The sequence below is a fragment of the Heptranchias perlo genome, chromosome 7 (assembly GCF_035084215.1).
Source record: "Heptranchias perlo isolate sHepPer1 chromosome 7, sHepPer1.hap1, whole genome shotgun sequence".
NCBI lineage: Eukaryota > Metazoa > Chordata > Chondrichthyes > Hexanchiformes > Hexanchidae > Heptranchias > Heptranchias perlo.
Genome location: NC_090331.1, coordinates 78031039 through 78053398, shown reverse-complemented (window position 1 = coordinate 78053398; position 22360 = coordinate 78031039).

Here is a 22360-nt window from a genome sequence, read left to right as displayed (position 1 = left end):
GGCCAAGTGCAGGCAATTGGGACTAGCTTAGTGGTATAAACTGGGCAACATGGACATGTTGGGCCGAAGGGCCTGTTTCCATGTTGTAAACTTCTATGATTCTATGAAACCAGCATGAAGTGCCTCAGCGTTGCCCTGGCGACGCAGTAGACACGCAGTAGAAACTCTATCTTCTGATGAATGAGATGAACTGAAGTGCTGACATTTGTATTCTTCATGTGTTGACAGTAGGCCTCTCCAACAGAATTGAGTGACAATTGATGCTGTGCCTTGGACTGAGGTGCTGGCCGAGGATTTAGTTCACTCGAAGAAATTTGAAGAGGTTGGGGGTTAATTAGTTTCTACCATAATATTTTTGCAATATTTGCGAGAAGCGAGACAGCATAAGAAATTGAAAGTGGAAAAGTCAGTGTTGTATTCGGGTTTTATCAGAATCGCCTCAGCAATGGGATTCTAATAACAATACTTTATTCCCTTACAGGTGATTCGCTTGAAGCTTCCAGCTGTTTCTCCAGCCTGCTGTGTTCTCAGTATAAACAGTTCCACTGATCTGCATTCCTCACTACTCACTCAATGTTCCCCTGGGCCTTTTCTTATTTACACATACCTGACTTATAGCCTTGCATTGTAACCAGTGCTATTAGTGCATGGTGATTGAATAAGTCAAATTCAAGTTTTATTGGATGGGATACCAAGAATTTTTGGGCCGATTGCACTCCACAATTCTGCCGATTTTTCTTTGAAAAGCACAAATTGGTGGCCTTGATCGTAAATGGATAACCGTATGTTCTCCTTCATAATAAATATACTCAATAAATGCTCCCCCTCCCAGAGCTACAGTTAATAGTCGAATCTTTTTAGAAGAAAAGGTAGCCTCCTGGGTCTTGCTGTGGTACCTCCACTGTCCTGTACTTTAGGATTCTGAGGTGGTCTCTGGGACAGCTCCAGAGAGGTTAGTCTCCTTTGCTTTGGCTATTGATGACTGCCAATTGCTTTGGGATTTTTGATCATTTTTTTTTCTTCACACGTAGGATTTGGAAATGAGTTGTGTTTTGAAACAAAGTGAATTCACACAGGTTTTTTTTTAAAAGCCACAGGCTGCAGACGTTGATGATATGTATTAAAGCTAGATCAGCCATTTTGTGGAACGCCAAAGCTCACCATCTACTTCAAACTGAAGATAATGAGAGTCAAGGGACTCATCCCCGACAGTTTAAACCAGGATCCCTTTATTTATTTTGAGAATAGCAGGAGATGTTTTCTTTAAACTTACACCCCAAGGAGGGTGCTGGTTTTATCGCCAAGCCAACTGGTAAATCACTGAACGGGGAAGAAGACAGAGGGACAGCCCTCTGGCTGGCAGGGAACACAGAGTGAAAGCAACAAAGGGAAACATGGGCAGTTGGACAGCCAGGTACGTCTGGGGAGAATGCTTGGCCTGGCGAGGGGAAACTTGCTCATCTCAAGCCCAGAGCCAGTCCGGATCAGAAAGACTGACCAGGAAAAGTTAAGCAAGCCCGCGAATAGTGTGGCACATGTTTTATTATTTTTCTTGTTCTCGAGGAGGATTCTGTAGTCAGTGGATTCAAGGTGAGATTTAATGACATCTGTCACTCTGTACATTCACTTCATGTCTGTGCAATAAAACAGTTTAATGGTTTGTATCTGACCTCGTCTCACCAAATGTTTCAGCCCACCTTTAGGATGACTGGACAATCACACACGTGAAAGACATGGGACATGGGCGAGGACGCAAAATAGGTAGAGGTCACCCGTTATACTCTCCATCAGACATTCACTTCCACTGACTTCAGTGGAAATAAATATCGTGTCGTATAACGGGCCACAAATGCGATTCCACCAAAGTCCAATTTCACCCCATGTTATCCAGTTCAGAGCGTACGGGGGGTCCTATTGTTACACCTTTGGGTTATGCTACTAAATAACTAAATACTGGGTCGTATGAGCTGACTCCTGACTGTTGGCTACTTGGCCTGCTTACAGGAGCGATTCGCACCGCTGTACCTGAAGAAATATCTGACAGACCTGAAACTTGTTACCGTGACGCCCCCTAGAGTGCTAAATTCAGGGTCTCTTGGGCCGATCTTCAACTTCGGCCCAGAAACGGGCACAAAGTCGCTGGAGCGGCAGAGCCAGTGTTGGGAGGCCTGACCCACTTTCAGTTCGGGTCCCTTTCCAAACGGGCACCCAGCTGCAGTCCGCCCGTTTTGGGAGGCCAACTGATCGGGCTTGGGGCATGAATGGGTGGCTAAGGTGACCTCCCGCACCCCCCAAACCCCTGATTTTCAACTGTTAGTCACCTATTTTTCAGGTGAGAAACGGGCAGCCGTCAGTTGAAGATCGCTGCTTTGTGACTTTTTTCTTGTTCCTTCGTGTATTTGAACAAAATGGTTTCTTCTTACAGACCGACTAGGTGGTCAGAAAATATACAGTCAAAGGTATTGATGATTTTTATTGGACTGGTCCCTCGGCCTTTGAGTCTGTCATCATGGCCGCCTTCACTCAGTTGCAGTAACCGCCTCACTCTTGTGCAAAGTTTGAGATTAAACTGCACCATGTAAACAATCCCAGTACAGAATCGACCTGAACTGGAACTCGCACAGATGACAGGAGATTTTAATCTGAAGTGAAGCCAGTTTCAAGGAAAGTAAGATTAATTTTTTGATCACCCCCCAATATCTCAGTGGGTAAGTGCACTGTGTGGTATCGCACTGGACTCTACAGACTAGAAGGCCTGAGTTAGCTGATCACAACCAGGGCAGTGGTACCAACCTACACTTTATCTCAGTTCTCCTGGATTAGGGAGGGGGAAAATCATTCAGGGTCCCCAGCCCTGATCACTATTTAGTGACCTCCTGATGGATAGTGCATGTGTGCGGATGTTGGATGATGACAGGAATGTGGCTTGGCTGTGAGGCCCTCCACCGTGGAATAGCCTGCCAACACTCATTGTCTAAGATCTGGGGACTCACTAATGTCTGGGGACTTGTGCCAAAATTGGGAGAGCTGTCCCACAGACTAGTCAAGCAACAGCCTGACATAGCCATACTCACAGAATCATATCTTTCAGCCAACGTCTCAGACTCTTCCATCACCATCCCTGGGTATGTCCTGTCCCACCGGCAGGACAGACCCACCAGAGGTGGCGGTACAGTGATATACAGTCAGGAGGGAGTGGCCCTGGGAGTCCTCAACATTGACTCTGGACCCCATGAAATCTCATGGCATCAGGTCAAATATGGGCAAGGAAACCTCCTGCTGATTACCACCTACTGCCCTCCCTCAGCTGATGAATCAATCCTCCTCCATGTTGAGCACCACTTGGAGGAAGCACTGAGAGTAGCAAGGGCACAGAATGTATTCTGGGTGGGGGACTTCAATGTCCATCACCAAGAGTGGCTCGGTAGCACTACTACTGACCGAGCTGGCCGAGTCCTGAATAACATAGCTGTCAGACTGCGGCAGGTGGTGAGCGAACCAACACGAGGGAAAAACCTACTTGACCTCATCCTTACCAATCTACCTGTCGCAGATGCATGGCAGTATTGGTAGGAGTGACCAATGCACAGTCCTTGTGGAGACGAAGTCCCGTCTTCACACTGAGGACACCATCCAATGTGCTGTGTGGCACTACCACCATGCTAAATGGGATAGATTCAGAACAGATCTATCAGCTCAAAACTGGGCATCCATGAGGCACTGTGGGCCATCTGCAGCAGCAGAATTGTATTCCAGCACAATCTGTAACCTCATGCCCAGCATATTCCTCACTCTACCATTACCAACAAGCCAGGGGATCAACCCTGGTTCAATGAGGAGTGTAGAAGAGCTTGCCAGGAGCAGCATCAGGTCTATCTAAAAATGAGGTGCCAACCTGGTGAAGCTACAACATAGGACTACATGCATGCTAAACAGTGGAAGCAACATGCTATAGACAGAGCTAAGCGATTCCACAACCAATGGATCAGATCAAAGCTCAGCAGTCCTGCCACATCCAGTCGTGAATGGTGGTGGACAATTAAACAACTAATGGGAGAAGGAGGATCTGTGAACATCCCATCCTCAATGACGGCAGAGTCCAGTACGTGAGTGCAAAAGACAAGGCTGAAGCGTTTGCAACCATCTTCAGCCAGAAGTGCCGAGTGGATGATCCATCTCGGCCTCCTCCCGATATCCCCACCATCACAGAAGCCAGTCTTCAGCCAATTCGATTCACGCCATGTGATATCAAGAAACAGCTGAGTGCACTGGATACAGCAAAGGCTATGGGCCCCGACAACATCCCGGCTGTAGTGCTGAAGACTTGTGCTCCAGAACTAGCCGCGCCTCTAGCCAAACTGTTCCAGTACAGTTACAACACTGGCATCTACCCAACAATGTGGAAAATTGCCCAGGTATGTCCTGTCCACAAAAAGCAGGACAAATCCAATCCGGCCAATTACCGCCCCATCAGTCTACTCTCAATCATCTGCAATGTGATGGAAGGTGTCGTCGACAGTGCTATCAAGCGGCACTTACTCACCAATAACCTGCTCACCAATGCTCAGTTTGGGTTCCACCAGGACCATTCAGCTCCAGACCTCATTACAGCCTTGGTCCAAACATGGACAAAAGAGCTGAATTCCAGAGGTGAGGTGAGAGTGACTGCCCTTGACATCAAGGCAGCATTTGACCGAGTGTGGCACCAAGGAGCCCTAGTAAAATTGAAGTCAGTGGGAATCAGAGGGAAAACTCTCCAGTGGCTGGAGTCATACCTAGCAAAAAGTAAGATGGTAATGGTTGTTGGAGGCCAATCATCTCAGCCCCAGGACATTGCTGCAGGAGTTCCTCAGGGCAGTGTCCTAGGCCCAACCATCTTCAGCTGCTTCATCAATGACCTTCCCTCCATCATAGGGTCAGAAATGGGGATGTTCGCTGATGATTGCACAGTGTTCAGTTCCATTCGCTACCCCTCAGATAATGAAGCAGTCCATGCCCACATGCAGCAAGACCTGGACAACATCCAGGCTTGGGCTGATAAGTGGCAAGTAACATTTGTGCCAGACAAGTGCCAGGCAATGACCATCTCTAACAAGAGAGGGTCTAACCACCTCCCCTTGACATTCAATGGCATTAGCATCACCGAATCCCCCACCATCAACATCCTGGGGGTCACCATTGACCAGACACTTAACTGGACCAGCCACATAAATACTGGGTATTCTGCGTTGAGTGACTCACCTCCTGACTCCCCAAAGCCTTTCTACAAGGCACAAGTCAGGTGTGTGATGGAATGCTCTCCACTTGCCTGGATGAGTGCAGCTCCAACAACACTCAAGAAGCTCGACACCATCCAGGACAGCACCTCCCAAACCCGTGACCTCTACCACCTAGAAGGACAAGAGCAGCAGGTACATGGGAACAACACCACCTGCACGTTCCCCTCCAAGTCACACACCAGCCCGACTTGGAAATATATCGCCGTTCCTTCATCGTCGCTGGGTCAAAATCCTGGAACTCCCTTCCTAACAGCACTGTGGGAGAACCTTCACCACACGGACTGCAGCGGTTCAAGAAGGGGCTCACCACCACCTTCTCAAGGGCAATTAGGGATGGGCAATAAATGCTGGTCTCACCAGCGACGTCCACATCCCATGAACGAATAAAAAAAAGCGTACGCAGATGAATTGTGGTAGAGATGTTGGGAGGTGGGGCGGTTTGCTGGTATCCATGGAGATGTATCCTAGCAGGCATTCTCCTTTAGGAGAGGAGGTGGGGAAATTGGTTTAAAAAATTGCAGTTTTTTAAAATGAATTTGCTGTTCTCACAGAGCTTTCAGTGCATTACCGGACTTCCAGGCCAGGCTTTTCAGGCAGTTTAGCATTCCCTCTGTACAGCCCTGAACTCCAGAGAAGCATCTCAATGCTAACCCAAATTGACCTTCCTGTTTGGCATACCAGCTATGCTTGGTGTTTCCCTGGGGAAAATGATCAGTTAATGCCAACAGCGGGGCAGCTTTGTGTCTCGGCTTGTGCCCACTTAGAGATGGATTAAGGCTGCCTAAATGCATTTCACTTCGTATCTTTAAAGTCAATCAGAGTGAGGAGACACGTTAAAATACCATCTGTTTTGACTTTGACTTAAACACGTGTTCAAGGATTAGAGAAAAAATACAGACTGTTTCTGTTAAAATATATTCGGAGCGATTTCTGGCGCAAACATAGAAACATAGAAAATAGGAGCAAGAATAGGCCATTCGGCCCTTCGGGCCTGCTCCACCATTCAAAAAGATCATGCCTGATCGTCTAACTCAGTACCCTGTTCCCGCTTTTTTCCCATATCCCTTGATCCCTTTAGCATTAAGAAATATATCTATCTCCTTCTTGAATACATCTAATGACTTGGCCTCCACTGCCTTCTGTGGTAGAAAATTCCACAGGTTCAGCACCCTCTGAGTGAAGAAATTTCTCCTCATCTCAGTTCTAAATGGCAAATCCCGTATCCTGAGACTGTGATCCCTGGTTCTGGACTTCCCAGCCATCAGGAACATCCTCCCTGCATCTAGTCTGTCTAGTCCTGTTAGAATTTTATATGTTTTGATGTGATCACCTCTCATTCTTCTAAACTCTAGTGAATATAGGCCTAGTCGACCCAATCTCTCCTCATACGTCATCCCAGGAATCAGTCTGGTGAACCTTCTTTGCACTCCCTCCATGGCAAGGACATCCTTCCTCAGATAAGGAGACCAAAACTGCACACAATACGCCAAGGGCCTGTGTAACTGCAGTAAGACATCCTTGCTCCTGTACTCAAATCCTCTTGCAATGAAGGCCAACATACCATTTGCCTTCCTAACTGCTTGCTGCACCTGAATGCTCGCTTTCAGCGACTGGTGTACAAGTACACCCAGGTCTCGTTGCACCTCCCCTTTTCCCAATCTATCACCATTCAGATAATAATCTGCCTTTCTGTTTTTACAACCAAAGTGGATAACCTCACATTTATCCATGTTATACTGCATCTGCCAAGTTCTTGCCCACTCACCCAACTTGTCTGAATCGCATAGGAGCCTCTTTGCATCCTCCTCACTGCTCACATTCCACCCCAGCTTTGTGTCGTCTGCAAACTTGGAAATGTTACATTTAGTTCCCTCATCCAAAGAAGGCAGTCAGCAGATGGCTAAGGTATTAATTACCCTGTGGAGGTAAGTGATATGTTCCTATGGAACACAGAGTGTGGAGTTCAAATTTACCTCGACATCCAGCCCGATTGGATTCTATTAGACCGAAGACAGCACTTTTGTCTACATGAGGAGGAGCAGAGCTGGCAATTAGCTACCATGGTGTTTGGTGTCCTTCATAAGAAATTCATCTTCACCATTGACTTTGGGGGCAGTACAGAGAGATATTTACTCTCAGTGGGTTATGTGTTCCCTTTTGTTTTTTGAAGGACAGGAGATATGACTGTTTTTCATTGTAATTTAAACTCCCTAATAAAGGGTGCAGAAATGCACGGTCTCTGCAACACGATTTGTGAGAATGCTATTTCGTTCGTGGTAACAGGGAAAATTAGCAGCCAGTCCTGTAATAATGATCCTTTCATGCTTCTCGAGCAGCTAATGAGTAGAAATATCAAAGTGTAGCAGTACGGTGCTCAATATTTGTGTTGAATGGCTCAACCAATGTTGAGAAAAGTGCAACCAAGCCATGAATGCTCGGGTCATATTTACTCTCAGTGGGTTATGTGTTCCCTTTTGTTTTTTGAAGGACAGGAGATATGAAGAAACATGAAGCAGATTTTTGGCACAGAACAATTTCCCTCAGATATGTTAAGAAGTCAACAAGCACGGCAGTTTTTCCCCTGAAACTGTGAATGAGGTGTCAACAACTTGGAGGACCTTGCAGGAGGCCCAAGTTCTGGACTTGGCTGTGCAAGTTCAAAAGACCACAAAGGTGAGGCATGGAGCTTACTGTAAAGTGCCAGTGTAGGAATTACGTGGACATGAAGGAAAGCAGTAGTTGCGAAAAATATGTGTGCAACAAATTATCAGGGAAGACAGAAGAAATGAAAAGAGGAGGGTAAGTTTATCAATCCTGTACTTCCAATGGGGAACTATGCTCAATGGGAATTTGAGTCTGAGAACTGGGGCTAGAGTGTTGCAGTCCTTTGTCCAACACATGTTCCCTTTGAGCGCAACTCTCCCTGGGAGCATAGGGTTGGTGAATTAGCCCTACAGTTATTCAAATAATGTTCTGCACGCCATAATGGGAAAGAGGAAGGAATTTCCATGGGCCAAATTGCCATGAAATTGTAAACCTATGCTTCAATAATGAATTTGCTACACATAATGCACATTGGAAAGTTTGACCCATCTCCACTGCATTTATGTTTAAAGGAACAATTGGCACAGCATGGAACAGGTGATGGGCTCTATGATAAGAAACAACTTATTCCATATGAGGAAAGAATAGTTGATTTATTCAGAATAGAGTCTGGAAGGCATCAGGGCCGCAGAGATTGGAAAGGTGCACAGAGCTACCGTTAAATATATCATATATTCTGTGCAGTGTGTCATACATTACGTCAAAGTGTCTATACCCACACATTATGCATGAGTACATGTAATGTTAGTATAGTATCCACATAGATAAATGTATATAATGTACGCTTATCATACAGCAAGGAAACCACGGTAGTCTACAAGGTGCACCCAAAATGCACTAACCATCCCCTTCCGCACTTTAATCAGGCACCAGCACAGATATATGAAAGGATACACACAGGGTGGGGGTCGGTAAGAGACCAGTTGATCAAGGAAGAAGTTGTCTTTACCCTAAGTTATATAGGAATGTTATTGATCTTGCTTTCCAATAGAGGCTGGTACAGCATCAAGCCCCTATTGAGGATAGCTTGCCTTCATACACTCAAGATTAGAAGGTGGTAGAGTTAAACTAGACCAAGTGACTGGACTGCATTCTGCCACTAATCACATGGCAACACCAGTAACGCCTGCAACGGAGATCCCTATTATGCGGCCATAGGCTCAGTATGAGGATCTCATATGCATGTTCTCACTGCTGATATGGAGGCTTTGGGATCCAAACTCCAAGCTTACCTTTAGTCACAGCCAGTTTAACTTGCTTAGGGAACAGTTGCAGGCAACCATAAAAGAGGAATTCCAAGAGATCACCGATGCCCACAGTATTATGTTCACACAGACAGACTACCTCATGACAAGATGTCCTCCAGCAGTGGTGAATAGGACTAGCCAGCATGTTGGCATTCATTTCAGCTGCAGTTCTGTGCCAACATGTAGCACTGCACAAGTGATTGTAGGCGCTGTCTCAGAAAGCAATGAGCCCATAGTGACTCAGCAAATGAGATCCCTAGCACTGACACAGAAGCATCACAGTTAGTCAGAGGTAGATTTAGGGGATCTTCTGTATCCCCTGAAGCTTGTACCTTGGGGAATGTGTAGTAGTGTGCATATCCACAAATAACACAGGGAAGTTCAAAACATAAAAGGGACAAACCCACCAACAAAACACATTATGAGCCAGGTCTTGTTGGAATGGGGCACCTCGCGGTGTGCACCATTAGTTAGACTTTCTCCTGCACCCTTCAGCTCAAAAGATTTTTTGCGCCGTAACTTGCTGGAAGAGCGAACTGATAATAGGTCAATGCGGCATCTTAGTGAAATTCGGGACCAACAGTTCATCTCCTTAACCAATGTGATTTAAGGATTCAGAAAGAAACAGAGGAAGGACTGAGAATGATGGTGAATTAGAGTGGGTGAAAGAGAAATAAAGAGAGGGAAAGACAGATTGGATTAAGCAAGAGAGAAAAAAAGACAGAAAGGAAAAGAAAAAAAGTTTAACATTTAAAATTTGACATTTTTAAAATTTGCAACAACAATTCACTCCCTGAAGGAATGAGACTCTACAGTTTAAATTGTTCACTTTCTGGGCCACAGAGATTGATTGGCAGTCATTAACAATTATCATGACGTTAAAAGGGTACTTACACAATTAATTACTAGACTTAACTTTCTACAGTGAGTTTATTGGGCAATTAATGTGCAAATCCAGCAAGTTTTAAAAAGTAACAGGGAGGTTAAGGGCGAGATGCTGTTTGCATGAAGCAAAAGGCAGAGCGGTGTAAATCGACTAGCAAGTTCTAGAGTTTCACAATTCATGGCGTATCTCTTAATCCCGTGAATTTGGTGGTCGATTCGCACATTAATAATGGTGTGCGTCATTCACATGCGTTATTTTTTCAGCAAGTTCTGGCCCAATGACTTACTTTGACTTTATTACTACAATAGGACTGACAATATCTAAAGCTGTATCTTGGTTTAATGAGACAGTGAACCTTGACTTTACATTTACAGAGAGACAAAAACTGGTTGCTGTAGCAATGGCTGTTTCCTGTATACATCTTTTGTAAAATTCAGGAACAAAAGGGGAAATCAACTGTTTAAAGAGGAAGAATATTTAATAGGGCGGTACTGTTAGTGTGACGTGCTGTTTTCTTTTATGTTGCAAAAGATCTCCTCACCAGCATCCTTCTGCACTTTTGTCCTCAACGTGGCATCAGTCACAGACTCCATCAGCAAGCGTCTCCTTTCGAGAAATGGAGAATGCGCCTTTTACTTTTGTGAATGCCAATTCAAAGCTGTCAATCGTTGAGTTAAGTCAGCCTGCTGTGCACTTGGCCAGCGTTGAATTACTTGACGAGTGATGGCTTTGCATCAATATCCAAGAAAGAAATGGACCCCATCCCTATTGTTTTAATGGAGGAGATTTCAGACTGGGCCTTTGGTTAACATCAACTATGAGGGGACTCTACCCAAATCACAACATCATTGGGGGGGGGGGGGCACAATACTGGCAAGAAAGATTTCTCCTCAAAACGTTTTCATTTTATTTTCACACAATGCATTTTACATAGAATGACACAGAAACAGGCCATTTGGCCCAACTGGTCCATGTCAGTGTTTATCTTTGATCCAGCTTCATTAGCCACTTGCAGCAATGCATTTCATTTTCAAGTAACAGTGTGAAAAGCTTCTTCTAATCTCCCCCTTTATGATTCCAATTCTAAGTCTAGATTTATGCCCCCCCCCTCCCTTTTACTAATTCAATGACCATGAGAAACAATCTTTCACCAGTTACTATCTCAAACCCTTGCAAAACTTCTATTGGATCCTACTTAACCTTCTCTGCTCTGCCGAACACAGCTCTTTTTTCAAGTCTCATGTGTCGGACTAACACTGGCATAGACCTGTTGGGTCGAATGGCCTGTTTCTGTGATGTAAATTTTATGTAATAACGATATCCTCTCTTTACTGGTATTATACAAATAAACCTACATTGCACTTTCCCCATAGCTCTATATCCTTTCTACAACAGGCTGCTCAAAGCTGCACATGGTACCCCAGCTGCTTTGAGGAAAGACTAGAGAAACATGCTTTTCAGCTTGGAAAGGGGCACCTGAGGGCTGATCTTATAGAGTTATACAAGATTGTTAAGGGTATAGATAAAGTTAAGCTGGAATATTTCTTTAAACTGGGAGGGAGCAGAACAAGGGGACACAGGTTCACACTCGTAAAAGATAATTTTTAGAACAGATATCAGGAAATTCTTCTTCACACACAGGGTGCTCAACATGTGAAATGAACTTCCAGATAGAGTAGTGGAGTCAAAAACCCAGGAAACATTTAATGGGGGTGAGGGAAATTAGCATCTCTCGGGATGGATGAATTAAGATGGGAATGACCTTCCTCATCTGTTATAATCTTGTGATCTGTGTAACCAGTATCTTGTACAGACTCCTCATCAAGTCTTTCTGTCCCTATATATAAATATTCATAGTATCATAGTATCATGATACAACACAGAGGGAGGCCATTCGGCCCATCACACCTGTGCCGGCTTTTTGGTAGAGCTATCCAATTAGTCCCACTCCCTTGCTCTTTACCCATAGCCCTGTACATTTCTTCCCTTCAAGTATTTATCCAATTCCCTTTTGAAAGTTATTACTGAATCTGCTTCCACCGCCGTTTCAGACAGTGCATTCCAGATCATAACAACTCCCTGCCTAAAAAAAATGTTTCCTCATGTCACCTCCGGTTCTTTTGCCAATCACCTTAAATCTGTCTCCTCTGGTTACTGATCCTCCTGCCACTGGAAACAGTTTCTCCTTGTTTACTCTATCAAAACCCTTCATGATTTTGAACACCTCTATCAAATCTCCTCTTAACCTTCTCTGCCCATTTCACCAGTCTGTCTATGTCCTCCTGAAGTCTGTTACTATCCTTCATATTGTTTACTACATTTCTGATTCTCGTGGCATCTGCAAACTTTGAAATTATACCCTGTATACCCAAGTCCAGGACATTAATATATATCAAAAAGAGCAGTGGTCCCAATACCATCCCCTGAGGAACACCACTGCACACTACCCTCCAGTCTGAAGAACAACCATTCACCACTACTCTGCTTTCCCTCCCTTAGCCAATTTTGTATCCAAACTGCCACTGTCCCTTTAATCTCATGAGCTTTAATTTTGCTGACAAGTCTGTTGTGTGGTACTTTATCAAATGCCTTTTGAAAGTCCATATACACAACCGCACTACCCTCATCAACCCTCTCCGTTACTTCATCAAAGAACTCAATTAAGTTAGTCAAACATGATTTGCCTTTAAAAAATCCGTGCAGGCTTTCATTTATGAATCCATATTTTTCCAAGTGCCAATTAATTTTGTCCCGGATTATTGTCTCTAAAAGTTTTCCCACGTTAGGTTGACAGGCCTGTAATTGCTGGATTTATCCCTCTTCCCCTTTTTTGAACAGGGGTGTAACATTTACAATCCTCCAGTCCTCTGGCACCACCCCCTTATCTAAGGAGGATTGGAAGATTGTGATCAGAGCCTTCGCAATTTCCACCCTTACTTCCCTCAGCAGCCTAGGATGCATTCCATCCGGACCGGGTGACTTTTCTACTTTGAGTGCTGCCAACCTTTCAAGTACCTCCACTTTATTTTTAGGGCTGTGGCTGCTCCGTCGTTGAGTATATTCAAGGCTGAGATTGATAGATTTTTGGACTGTAAGGGAATCGAGGGATATGGGGATCGGGCAGGAAAGTGGAGTTGAGGTCGAAGATCAGCCATGATCTTATTGAATGGCAGAGCAGGCTCGAGGGGCCGTATGGCCTACCTCTGCTCCTATTTCTTATGTTCTTTTATCCTATCCAATTTCTCTATTATCTCTCCCTTTACTGTGACATTGACAGCATCGTCTTCTTTTGTAAAGACAGATGCAAACTACTCATTTAGTACCTCCGCCATGCTCTCTGCCTCTTTCTTCACAAGTTCTCCTTTTTTGTCCCTAATCAGCCCCATCCTTCCTTTGACTATTTATATGTTTACAAAGGACTTTTGGGTTCCCTTTTAATTTATCCGCTAATCTAATCTCATATTCTCTCTTTGACCCGCTTATTCCCTTTCTTAGATCTCCGCTGTGCTTTCTGTATTCAGCCTGGTTCTCTACTGTATTATCAACCTTACATTTGTCATAAGCCTGCTTTTTCTCTTTCATCTTAATCTCTATGTCTTTAGTCATCCAGGGAGTTCTAGCTTTGGATGCCCTTCCTTTTCCCCTCATGGGAATGTGTCTACTCTGTACCTGAACCATCTCCTCCTTGAAGGCCTCCTATTGTTGAATTACTGCTTTGCCTACCAATTTTTGATTACAGTCCACCAGGGCAAGATCCTTTTTGAACTCACTGAAATTAGCCCTCCTCCAGTTAAGTATTTTTACACTTGATTGTTCCTTATCCTTTTCCATAACTATCCTAAACCTAATGATATTGTGATCATTGTTTCCCAAATGCTCCCCCACTGAAACATACTCCATTTGCCCCACTTCATTCACCAGAACTAGATCCAGCACTGATTCCTCATTGGGCTGGAAATACACTGATCAAGAAAGTTCTCTTGTATACATTTCAGGAATTCCTCCCCCTCTTTGCTCTTTACCCGATTACTATCCCAGTCTATATTGGGATAATTGAAGCCCCCATCATCAGTACTCTATAGTTCTTGCATCTTTCTGTGATTTGTTCCTCTATCTCCTTCCCACCAATTGGTGGCCTATATATACACCCAGTAGTGTAATAGCTCCTCTACTGTTCCTTAATTCTAACCAAATAGATTCTGTCTTTGACCCCCCCCCCCCCCTCAACTACATCATCCCTTTCCAGTCCTATAATAGTTTCTTTGATCAATATTGCTACCCCACTTCTTTCTTTCCTTCCCTATCTTTCCTGAGTATTTCATAGCCAGGAATATTAAATACCCAATCCTCCCCTTCTTTGAGCCAGATCTCTGTTATTGCCACTATATCATAGTCCCATGTGGCTACTTGCGCCGGCAGCTCACCAACCTCATATACCACGCTACATGCATTTACACACCTGCATTCCAAACTCATTTTAGATTGCCTCGCATTTTCCCCCTGTCTGATCCCTCCTATTTCTGAACTATTCTTCACTCTAGTGCTATTTGTCTCTTCAAGTCCTCTGTGCACCTTGTTTCTCCTCTCTGATGCTTCATCCTTGTGCCCATCACCCTGCCAAATTAGTTTAAACCCTCTCCCCACCACTAGCATATTCTTCCACTTCATTGAAATCTAGGCCATAACTGGCTCAGTAACCTTATCCACAGTCATGTACCAGTCCTGTGTAGCATACCATGGCCTAAGCAACGCACAGGCGTAACTTCTTGATGGTAAAAAAGCCAAAGAGGTTAGGTAGTGTGATGGGTTTTTCACGTTTCCCTCTCCCCCACTCCTGCATTGATTTCACCAGCTTCACTGTGGGAAAGGGCTAACCGCTTTCCCTCATGGAGGCAAGAACAGAAGGTAAGGTTTGGCCCTTGGCTGGAGTTTTCAGACTGGAATATCGAGAGATCGGAGAACAAGTTGGCTACCTGCTTTTCTGACCAGATGCGCAGTGTGGCATGAGGTGACCTAATTGGAGACAAAGAGAAAATAACTTTAAAAGAAATTAAGTGAAAACATAGACTCATGATTCATATGAGCATTGCCTATGCAAATCAGGCGGTGCACCTCCTGCAGTTAAGCCTTGTTTTGCCTGTCCTCCATATATACAAAGGGAGAAGGGAGACAGTGACAGACAAATAACAGTGGTCCTAATCGACAAATTAATTAAAATCTATCACTTTCAGCCTCGATTTTAACTCAGGGCATGCAGAAATCCCTGTGGAAATTTCAGTGTAACTCCCGGGCCTCATTTAAATAGTGCTGAACTGTCTCATGGTGGGAATGACGTCAACACTGACGGGCGAGCGTGAAGACTGGGGCAGGAGTCAGACTTACCGAGGCCTGTTCTGGTCCAATGCTGCTTGGAGACTGTGCGTGAATCGTGCATTTCAGTGTTAAAGTACTTTGGGACCCAAATGATGTCATCGGACCCTGGCATTTCAATATTTATGAGGCCCCCACCTGCCTGTGGCCAGGGATGGGGGGGGGTCTTCACCCTCCCAAAAACACGGGAGATAAAATCGCAGTTGGGGGGGGGGGGGGGGGGGAACGGGACAACAAACACAGCGGGATCTGCATGGCCGCCATTTTAACCCCTCCATCCACACCATTCCCGCCTGATGGGCAGGGTTAAAATTCAAAAATGAGGAGGATTCTCTTCTGAATTGTGAGGATGGCACCACAGCAAATGATCTAGTGATGTCTGCCACTCCACAGTGCCTCTCCGCTCTGTGTACCTGCCCTCCTGACCCTACTGAGTGCAAATATTCAACACAACACATTGCTCTCTCTGACCGTATTGTCTGTCTCATGGAAGGAAATCATTCTTAAAGGCTTCATGACAGAGACTTTTTCAGGTGAGGCATTGAAAAATGATCAAACGCCATTGCTTACAGGATGGTTTAAAAAAAGAGAATAAAAAGTAAAGAAAAAGGATTTTAAAAGATTTTTAAGAAAAGAATGAAAACAAATAAAAAGGCAAGCATTCACCGTTCTTGCAGGCTGCATCTTCGGATTTGACAAAGAAATACTACTGTGATGATCAGTTAAATAGAACAGAGTGCAATGGTTAAAAACCCTTAAACTGTTGCTTAGGTAACCTCCATTACAGACAGTCGGGTATCAATGTCGATGGGTGACCTCCATTACAGGGAGTCGGGTATCAATGCCGATGGGTAATCTCCATTGCAGAGAGTCGGGTATCAATACCGATGGGTAATCTCCATTACAATCAGTCGGGTATCAATACCGATGGGTAACCTCCATTACAGAGAGTCGGGTATCACTACTGATGGGTAACCTCCATTACGAGCAGTCGGGTATCAATACCGATGGGTAATCTCCATTACAAGCAGTCGGGTATCAATACCGATGGGTAACCTCCATTACAGAGAGTCGGGTATCACTACTGAGGGGTAACCTCCATTACAAGCAGTCGGGTATCAATACCGATGGGTAATCTCCATTACAAGCAGTCGGGTATCAATACCGATGGGTAATCTCCATTACAGAGAGTCGGGTATCACTACTGAGGGGTAACCTCCATTACAAGCAGTCGGGTATCAATACCGATGGGTGACCTCCACTACAGGCAGTCGGGTATCACTACTGATGGGCAACCATTACAGACAGTCAGGTATCACTGGCGATGGGTAACCTCCATTACACACAATCGGGTGTCACTACCGATGGGTAATCTCCATTACAGAGAGTCAGGTGTCACTACTGATGGGTAACCTCCATTATAAGCAGTTGGGTATCAATACCGATGGGTAACCTCCATTACAGACAGTTGGGTAACACTGCTGATGGGTAACCTCCATTACAGGCAGTCGGGTATCACTACTGATTGTTAATCTCCATTACAGGCAGTCGGGTATCAATACCGATGGGTAACCTCCATTACAGACAGTTGGGTAACACTGCTGATGGGTAACCTCCATTACAGGCAGTCGGGTATCACTACTGATTGTTAATCTCCATTACAGGCAGTCGGGTATCAATACCGATGGGTAACCTCCATTACAGACAGTTGGGTAACACTGCTGATGGGTAACCTCCATTACAGACAGTCGGGTATCACTACTGATTGTTAACCTCCATTTCAGACAGTCGGGTATCACTACTGATGGGTAATCTCCATTACAGGCAGTCGGGTATCACTACCGATGGGTAACCTCCATTACAAGCTTCTGCTGTGATTCATATCAAGTTGGAATGATCAATTCAGCTACATTTAAATGTGGCTTATGTCCTGCCAAGAAAAGTTGCTCTGCCATAGTGTTTGTGTACAGCTGGCACCAGCAGGGTTCTCCTGCTGTACCCCATGGTCCCAGATCTACCGGTACTTGTCTATCTGATCCTGGTGTCTCATATTCACCTGGTTTGAGCTTACTTTTACCTTGATATTATACTTGCTGTTTAGATGGATTAATTCCTGTATATTAGACCTTTACTACTGAGGTCTCCTTTTATACTTCGATATAAAAAATTTTGAATAAACTTCTACTGAGGAAAAAGAAGAATGGCAGCCCATGGTCTATCTCATGGACACTGCTGTTAGTCATAAGATTGGAGTTATTATACTGAATTAGAATAAATGCCTGGGCTGAATGTGTCACAATGGGGGTAACATTGACTTTGGGTGATTTCGGATCAACTGCTCATTATACATCACTCCTGATTTTTATTTTCTTTGGCTTCAATGAGGTGTATAACAGGCGACTGATCTGAGATCACCCATTTTACACTATCATCCAAAGTCAACATTTCCCCCAATATTTCAGTAGTGGTCTTTCACTAGAATCTGGCCTCATTAACTCAAAACCATATAAACTACCCATTACAATGGTAGCCTCTCAGGTGAAAAAGATTAAAAATATTTGCATTTATATAGTGCCTTAACACATCATTGAAATGTCTCAAAAAAAAAATAGAAAGTGCTGGAAACACTCAGCAGGCCTGGCAGCATCTGTGGAGAGAGAAATAGAGTTAATGTTTCAGGACGATGACCTTTCATCAAATCTGGAAGATGTTAGAGATTAACAGCTTTTAAGCAAATGCAGAATCAGGGAAGAACAAAAGGGTGGGTCCAGATAAGGTGTAAATGGCTACAGTAGAGTAACAGAGAGGGAGGGAAGCAAGGAAAATCTGTCAAAGAGAAGAAGGCTCCCATGGCCTGGGAATGTGGCAGAGAAAGGTGGGTAGACCCCAGGGGTGAGGACCACCCTGCCGGTCTTGTACGGATAGGGAATCCCCACCCCAAGCACCAGCCCACACCTCCTCCACCCCCAGTGACTCTGGTGCAACCGTCCTCCATTACCAGCACCTATCTCAAATTGCTTCACACTATGAAATATTTTTGAGTGCAGGGACTGTTCTATAGGCAAATGCACCTGCCATTCTGCATCCACAAATAGGAATGGGATGAAAGACCATTTCATCTATTTTTGGTGCTGTTGGTTGAGGGAGGAATATTGGCCAGGACACCAGGAGAACTTTTCTGTTTTGACTCTGCAATGGTTTCCCTTTAGATTTTCACAATATAAAAGAAAGAAAATGTGCTGGGGAGTAATCTCCGCACATAGAAAAACAGCTGGTGAACAGGAAGGCCCTGGGATTTAAAATTCTGAACGATGGAATTTTAAAAAAAGTCTTGTGTCAATGATGGAACTGCCAGAGTTGTGAAATGTGCCAACACTCCCTTTACCTCAACTCATTTTTGGGACATCTTTCAGGATCTTAAATATGGAAATATGGAACTCCTGTAACTATAGCAAAGTACTCCACCTGCTGGGTGAAAGCAATGATCACATCTTGGGTTGCATAGGAATGGACATAATGTGAATGTCACACTTGGCAATGCTACATCTGTACTGGCAACACAGGGGACGGGGACCTGTGCAGCCTAGAACAGCTTCACTTTATTAGCGATTAAGATATCCCTGAGTGATGAAGGTACATGTGGTGTGTGCATAACAGAGAGAGTATTAGTGCTCAAATTGCCATTTATTTGCACGCAGCCCATAATCTTTGCCGTGTTCCCGTACCTACAAGAATTCCTATCAATTGCTGGCAAACCTACCAGATCAAAAAAGACAATAAAGAAAACTAGTGATCCAGAGACAGTGAGACAGAGAAATGAATTGGTCCCACCTCTTTATTAATACTGCTTGTAGTGGTTTTAAAACTGGAACATTTCAGGGTGTGGGTGAATGCTATTTTCCCACTCATCGGCCCACCTTCTCAACTATTCCACATCTGTTTTCATTTGGTGTGCCTGTTCCTTATTGATTAATCCCACCCTTCCTCCCCCACCTCAAGTTGGTGTCATGTACAAAGTTAGGCAGCTTTGTTTCTGACCCAGCAAAGGACTGCAGCGGTTGAAGGAGAAGGCCCACCAACACCTCCTGAAGGAGAAGGCCCACCAACACCTCCTGAAGGAGAAGGCCCACCAACACCTCCTGAAGGAGTAGGCCCACCAACACCTTCTCAAGGAGAAGGCCCACCAACACCTCCTGAAGGAGAAGGCCCACCAACACCTCCTGAAGGAGAAGGCCCACCAACACCTCCTGAAGGAGTAGGCCCACCAACACCTTCTCAAGGAGAAGGCCCACCAACACCTCCCGAAGGAGAAGGCCCACCAACACCTCCTGAAGGAGAAGGCCCACCAATACCTTCTTAAGGAGAAGGCCCACTAACAACTCCTCAAGGAGAAGGCCCACCAACACCTCCTGAAGGAGATGGCCCACCAATACCTTCTTAAGGAGAAGGCCCACTAACAACTCCTCAAGGAGAAGGCCCACCAACACCTTCTCAAGGAGAAGGCCCACCAACACCTCCTGAAGGAGAAGGCCCACCAACACCTCCTGAAGGAGAAGGCCCACCAACACCTCCTGAAGGAGAAGGCCCACCAACACCTCCTGAAGGAGAAGGCCCACCAACACCTCCTGAAGGAGAAGGCCCACCAACACCTCCTGAAGGAGAAGTCCCACCAATACCTCCTGAAGGAGTAGGCCCACCAACACCTTCTCAAGGAGAAGGCCCACCAACACCTCCCGAAGGAGAAGGCCCACCAACACCTCCCGAAGGAGAAGGCCCACCAATACCTCCTGAAGGAGTAGGCCCACCAACACCTTCTCAAGGAGAAGGCCCACCAACACCTCCCGAAGGAGAAGGCCCACCAACAACTCAAGGAGAAGGCCCACCAACACCTCCTGAAGGAGAAGGCCCACCAACACCTCCCGAAGGAGAAGGCCCACCAACAACTCAAGGAGAAGGCCCACCAACACCTTCTCAAGGAGAAGGCCCACTAACAACTCCTCAAGGAGAAGGCCCACCAACAACTCCTCAAGGAGAAGGCCCACCAATACCTTCTCAAGGAGAAGGCCCACCAACATCTTCTCAAGGAGAAGGCCCACCAACACCTCCTGAAGGAGGAGGCCCACCACCAACTCCTCAAGGCAACTAGGGATGGGCAATAAATGCCGGCCATGCCCACATCCCATGAACAAATTTTAAAACTATATAAAACAGCAATGGCCCCAATACAGATTCCTGTGGCACCCCACTCGTGATCCCTTGACATGTGAACCCATCTCTATTCACGGCCACCCTTCTGCTCTCTCTGGTTTAGCCAATCTTTAATCCACATCTGAACTTTGCCTCCTGTTCCATGCCTTCCATCTTGTGGACTAATTGCTTGTGTGACACGGCATCAAAAGCCTTGCAGAAATATAAATATACGATGTTCACAGAGTTTCCATAGTCAACAAGATTTATCATTTGCTCATAGAGTTCCATTAAATCTTAGGCAAGATCTCCTGCCCAATTGGTCAGTTGGTGTCTGTATACAGCACACATCAGCCTGTGCATTATCCTGTATACAGTGCACACCAGCCAGTGCATTATCCTGTATACAGCACACATCAGCCTGTGCATTATCCTGTATACAGTGCACACCAGCCAGTGCATTATCCTGTATACAGTGCACACCAGCCAGTGCATTATCCTGTATACAGTACACACCAGCCTGTGCATTATCCTGTATACAGTGCACACCAGCCAGTGCATTATCCTGTATACAGTGCACACCAGCCAGTGCATTATCCTGTATACAGTGCACACCAGCCAGTGCATTATCCTGTATACAGTGCACACCAGCCAGTGCATTATCCTGTATACAGTGCACACCAGCCAGTGCATTATCCTGTATACAGTACACACCAGCCTGTGCATTATCCTGTATACAGTGCATTTCAGCCTGTGCATTATCGTGCATACAGCACACACCAGCCTGTGCATTATTCTGTATACAGTGCACACCAGCCTGTGCATTACCCTGCATACAGTGCACACCTGCCAGTGCATTATCCTGCATACAGTGCACACCAGCCTGTGCATTATCCTGTATATAGTGCACCAGCCTGTGCATTATCCTGTATACAGTACACACCAGTGTAAGAATATACAGGTTTGCTGGAAGTACTGAATGATCAATATAATGTAAAATGTCCAGAACATTATGTTTAAACCTATATGTGTGCCTACATGCAGAGCCGAACAATGTCACTTTTGCTTGATACAGTTGTGAGTGAGTTCTGGATGATCATGGCCACAGCCCGCACTTGAAACCAGAGCAGTCTGTAAGAACATTGGACAGGAGTAAAATGGACATCTCCTGCTTAGCCAGATTAACCAGCAGGCAGATCGACACCATTCCACATTGTGTATGGAAGGCATGCCATCTTCTACTGTTGTAAACAATTTTACAACACCAAGTTATAGTCCAACAATTTTTATTTGAAATCTACAAGCTTTCGGAGGCTTCCTCCTTCCTCAGGTAAATGTCAAGAGCTCCTTGAAGCCTACGCATTTATACATATCTTCTACTGTGAGGTGTTAACGTCAGAGATTGGCCAGAACAATGGGAGGACAGGAAACCAGTGGATAGACCAGTCCCAAAACCACATTAACTTCCTGGGATGGGCCTAAGGCATCTCATTATCTATTGAAATGCCAGACAGGTTAAATTGATTAGCAGTTGAACAAACTGGATGGCCATTATCTATTGATGGCAGACAGGAAAACATCAGGTGAAGTTGATTGGCAGCTAATTAAGCAGGTTGGCTCTTGTACACACACCTCCTTGTATGTGATTGGACAGCAGTCACGTCGCCCAAGGGGGGGGCAGTGATGACAACATTAATAACTAGAGTGAATTGCACCCTTACTGATCGGCTCTGAGAGAGAAGAATGACTGTGGAGGAACCTGGTTGGCGTGGTGCAATTTCTGTGTC